Genomic DNA, 6,000 nt, shown 5'->3' with positions numbered 1-6,000 from the left:
CATTCATGGTTTTTACAAATTTGTTTTCAACATCTTTTCTTCTTCACATGTATGGGTTTTTTTTTCAAACAGTAAACATATTTTGATTTATGATATACGACTTTCATAAAACGAATCTAACACGTTTTTTACATCGATTGAAAACGCATAAAACGAATACCCGTACCGGTGTCGTTTGGTCAGTATCGATCCGTTACGATACTGGTATCGTACAGACACTCAATATAGCTTACGATACCAAAAAATACTTTATTGCGATTATTACTTTGTGTTCAATGAATTTCATACACCACGTTGAGAATTCTATAAAAACGAATGCAATGCCGTTACCGATGTTGTTTGGTCGGTATATGTTCGGTTTGTGATAATAAAAAAAATCAACTATATATGACTCGTTCGGATACTGATGTTGTTTGGTCGGCATATGTTCGGTTTATGATGATAAATAAAATTAACCATGTATGACCCGTTCTAATACCGATGTTTGGTTGGTATATATTCAGTTTGTGATGATAAAAAAACCAACTATTTATGACCCGTTCGAGTAGAACTTTTATTGAATCGTACATAATAATAGGCATAAGATGAGATGACGCTAATAATAAAAAACTGCGATAAAACGCAGTTAAGGTTGGATTCAAACTTATGACATGTAACCTTCGACCCTGAATCTTTATTTCTTCTCTGATGCCACTTGAGCTAAACCTCATTGGCTATAAGAGCATTCACATTCATTCCACCAAATGTTGTGAGTGGAGTTTTTTTATAATATAAAGAGTATAAAAAGCGGTTGTGAGTAGAGGGGAGAGAAAATGTTACTGTTTATCTGTATATTTGAGGGGATACTGTTCACCCCCTATAATTTTTTAATATATTTTGAAAGTGATTGTGAGTGAAGGAGAGAGAAAAGGTAATGATAAAGGTATAAAAATAATATTTAATTGAAAAAGAGAGAGAAAATGTAGTGTTTTTAGTGTAATTTAGGATAAAAATATGGTGGAATGGATGTGAATGCTCTAAGTAGTTAGAACTTGGAACTTATATTGGTGTATGATGAAGGGTTGAGATCCTGTACAAACAGTGCTAATTATAAGAACCGTAAGAACAGATCTGAACCATTGTTAATTTAAATCAAGGGTTGATATTGATTATAAATAAAACTCTTATAATTAAAAATTACTACTAACAAATTAGGGGTAATTTTGTAAAATTGCTAGTCATTTGACCATTTTCTATTAAATACAAATTCCACCAAGGTTTTTTAAACTAAAATAACTTTTATATACTTCATTATTTTTTTTAAAAATATATACCATAAAATCAAGTATTTTTTTATCTTTAATATGAGTACCATATTGCTATACCTTTTTGTATTTATAAAAGTGTTTTTTAAAAAAAGTTAACAAAAGGTGTTTTATATTTGTGCTAATAAGGTGCTGATTATGTGTTAATTACAAAATAATACAAACAAACACCAAAAGTAGATATAATCAGCACATCTGGTGTGCTGATAATGGAGAACGATTGAAGATGTTGTGCTAATGTCGTTTATGTTGATAATGGAGAACGATTCGAGGACGATGTGCTGATAATGAAGAACGATTAATGATGTTGTGCTAATTATATAGTGTTGTGCTGATTATATTTTTTGTAATTATTTTTAATTAGTTATAAATAAATATGGTCAAAAAGTCTAAATTACCCCTAAACTAATTTTTTATTGATGGACACTTGTCAATTATGTATTGGTTCTTATGGTTCTTACAAACTTAAGTGTTTGTATTTGATCCCATTCCGTATGATGAAAATCAAAACTTGATTTGGTGGGCCGATTATCTAATGCATCGACTTTTTGTTGGGCTGCAGGCCACTTTCAAACTTTTATATCTATATTTCTTGTGATGGACCGAAGCTTCTTCATCCTCATAGCCTATGGTTGGCAATAGGCCGGTAACCCGTATAAGATATAATTAGATCTGTTTACTGAAAAAGAAATTATGTGATTTTTCACATTTTAAAAAAATTACTAAAATTAAAAGGTTAGGATCCATCATGTCTTCTTCTTGTTACATAAAACATACAACTGTGTTATAGACATTGGATGTAAAGTAGTTAAACGATTCGTATTCATATTTAGAACTTATGTTGTTCGTCGTCAGAGACCTGTTAAACTAAACCCGCTAAGACACGATTCTGTCAAACTCGCAAAGACACGCTATGTCAGCCCTAACTTTTTATGTGAACAAAAAACCTGATTCAGAAAACCACAACCAGTTTTAACGCAGAGACGGGCTGTGGTGGCCGGCTGCATGAGGTGGTCGACGAGATGTGATGGCCGACTATGTGAGGATGTTGCCGGAGTTGAAGCAGCGAACCAACGTGGAGAGGGTGGGAGAGGAGTGGTTGCGGCTGGAGAGGATGAGAGGAGGTTAGGGTTTACTTTTTTTGAAGGAGAAGGTTTGTGAAGAGCTTAGAAGACATGAGGCCACATCTGTGTGGTGAAGAGGTCTCGCAGACCTTTTTTAATGAAAGGTCTGCGAAAAAACAAACAAGCTGCGGACTCCAAACCTCTGCGCGCGTCTGCGCGGCGCAAACATAAGTGGCCAGAAGTGTTAGATATTTTAGTGTAATTGGGGATTGATTTAGTGATCAAAGCGAATAATAATACACATCAAGCAAGTTAGGAGGTGTGGGAGTGCACGCTTGTTTAAGTTATTATTATTCGAAGTGTACGGGCGGAGCCCGTACTCTACGGGGGTTCCAAGGGAGCAGCGCCCCTGGGAGCAGGGTCCAAGGGGCGGCAGCCCCTGGCGGGGTCCAAGGGGCAGAGCCCCTGGCTGGGGTCGAGCTGAGCCCCTGGCTGGGGGCAATTTTATTTTAGTTAAATTGCTTTATAGAAAAATGCCTTAGAAAATAAAATTTGTGAAAATTTATGATAAATTTTCAGACAAAATTTTAAGGCAGTTTTAATGCAATTTACTAAAATCCGAAAATAACTGCCAGAGGCAGTTATCTGCAAGAAACCCCCAAAATTTGTTTTTTCAGATTTTTTTTTGTCACAATTTTCTCTGGTTCGTGAATTCACGCAAAAACACATACTCAGGTTCAATTTCTCGAAATCAGAGTTGTATCCGATTAAATTATTCGGGTGAACCACCGAAATAATTTGATCTGAGAGTGATTACACGCCTCTCTGATCGTCCGGTTTCTAAAATTTCCCCAACAAAGATCAAATTATTTTCTGTGAAGATGGCAAGCTGATCAATGAAGGATATGATAATCAAGGAGAACAAACTGGAGAAGTTCGAAGGGGTGGACTTCCGAAGATGGCAGAAGAAGATGCATTTTCTTCTGACTTCGTTGAAGGTTGTGTACGTGTTGACTACTCCAATCCCGGAGATACAGGAGGAGGGAAATCCGGAGCAAATTAGGAAGAGGTCGAAGTGGGAGAACGACAATTATATCTGTCTTGGCCACATCCTGAACGGTATGTCTGATCCCTTATTTGATGTTTATCAAAATGTTGAAACTGCAAAGTTACTGTGGGACACGTTGGAAGCCAAATACATGGCAGAAGATTCTTCTAGTAAGAAGTTTCTTGTCAGTAATTTCAATAATTACAGAATGGTTGATGAACGGCCTGTGATGGAACAATATCATCATGAATTGCTACGAATTCTGGGGTAGTTTGCCCAACATGATATGAAGATGGATGAATCCATCTCTGTTTCGAGTATCATTGACAAGTTACCTCCTTCCTGGAGAGATGTTAAACATAATCTGAAACATCAGAAAGGAGAGTTAACTTTGGTTGAACTTGGAAGCCACTTCAGAATTGAAGAAGGCTTGAGAGCACAGGAAAATGTGTTGGTCAATGATGATAAGAAACGGGCTGGATCAAGTTCTGTGAACATGGTTGAAACGGGTGAATCGTCCAAAGGAAACAGTAAGTTCAAAGGGAAACGCAAGTTTCAAGGAAACAACAATTCGGGTTCAAACAAAAAGCCGAATTACCCTTGCTGGAAATGTGGTAAGGTTGGTCACTTTAAGAAGGACTGTAAGTTGATGAAGAAAAACAAGAAGTCTGGTTCAAAGGACAAGCAAGAGGCTGGTTCTAGCGGGTCCAAGGACCCGGGCAAGCAAGGTCAGAATTTAGTACAATTTAATAATTCGGTTCAGAATTATGTGTCACTAATTTCTGAGGCATTTTATGTGCAGGATGATGACATTGCTTGGTGGGTTGATTCGGGTGCAACAAGTCATGTATGTAAGGATCTTCGTTGGTTTAAAGACTTTCAACCAATCGAAGACGGGTCTATCATAAAGATGGGGAACGTTGCAACTGAACCAATCAAGGGAATAGGAACTGTGAATGTTGTGTTTACTTCTGGAAAAACTTTACTTTTGAATAATGTTTTGTATGCGCCCGGGATTCGAAAGAATCTATTAAGTGGCATTGTGTTGAATAATTGTGGGTACAAACAAGTATTGGAAAGTGACAAGTATATCTTGTCAAGACATGGTACCTTTGTTGGTTTTGGTTATCTATGCAATGGTATGTTTATGTTGAATGTTGATGTCTCGTTTATGAATGAATCTGTTTGTGTTGCTTCAACTAGTATTGATAATGATGTACCTTCGACTAGTAATGCAAATTGCATAGCTTCAACTAGTAGTGGACACAACTTGACTGAATCGGAATTATGGCATGCTAGACTAGGACATGTACATTATAAAAGAGTTAAAGAAATGTCTAAAATGAGCTTAATTCCGCCTATTAACATAAACAATGATAAATGCCATGTTTGCAAGTTGAATAAGATAACCAAAAAGCCTTTCATGCAACATGTTCATAGGGAAACTAAAGTGTTAGATTTGATACATAGTGATCTATGTGATTTTCATGCTACACCATCTCTAGGTAATAAAAAATATGTAGTAACATTTATAGATGATGCTACTAGATTTTGTTACGTTTATTTGTTGCATGCTAAGGATGAAGCTCTTGAAAAGTTTAAGATTTATAAACAAGAAGTAGAGCTTCATCGGAGTGGGTTGATCAAAACCCTACATACGGACAGAGGTGGTGAGTATTTTGATCCGGTGTATTTCCAATCTACTGGAATAATACACCATACCACAGCTCCTTACACACCGGAACAAAATGGTGTGGCGGAAAAAGAAAATAGGACTTTAAAGGAAATGGTTAATACCATGTTGTCCTATTCGGGCCTAAGTGAGGGCTTTTGGGGTGAGGCTATGTTGACAGCCTGCTATTTTCTAAATAGGGTTCCAAGTAAAAGGAACAAGAACACCCCTTTTGAGCTTTGGTATAAAAAACCACCCGAGCTGCATAAGCTGGGAGTTTGGGGTTGTAGAGCCGTGGTGAGGCTCACTGATCCTAAAATAAGGAATATAGGGGAAAGAGGTATTGACTGCATTTTCATTGGGTATGCGGAGCATTCATTTGCTCAGAGGTTCTATGTTATAGAACCAAATGACTATGTGTCAGTGCATACGGTTATTGAGGCAAGAACTGCAGAGTATGATGAGAATAGATTCTCTTCAATGCCTAGGCCTGGAGACATGGTTCCAAGCTCTAGTAACTCTCACGTGGCTGATCAAGTGATTGATACTCCTCCGGAACTTAGGAGGAGTGGTAGAGCAAGAAAAGCTAAATCATTTGGTGATGATTTTCAGCTATATTTGGTTGAAGGATCTAGAGATGAAATTAAAATTCAATATCAATATTGCTTCAATATTGAGGAAGATCCTAAAACCTATAGTGAAGCCATGGCATCTTGAGATGTAGCTTTCTGGAAAGAAGCTATAAATGATGAGATGGACTCTATTATGCAGAATAACACTTGGAAACTGTCTGATCTACCCCCTGGATGTAAACCACTTGGTTGTAAATGGATCTTCAAGAAGAAGATGAAAGTAGATGGTTCAATTGAAAATTTTAAAGCCCGATTGGTTATCCAAGGCTTTAGACAAAAG

This window comes from Helianthus annuus, chromosome 10 (genome assembly GCF_002127325.2).
Source record: "Helianthus annuus cultivar XRQ/B chromosome 10, HanXRQr2.0-SUNRISE, whole genome shotgun sequence".
Taxonomy (NCBI): Eukaryota; Viridiplantae; Streptophyta; class Magnoliopsida; order Asterales; family Asteraceae; genus Helianthus; species Helianthus annuus.
This window is presented reverse-complemented; position numbering follows the sequence as displayed.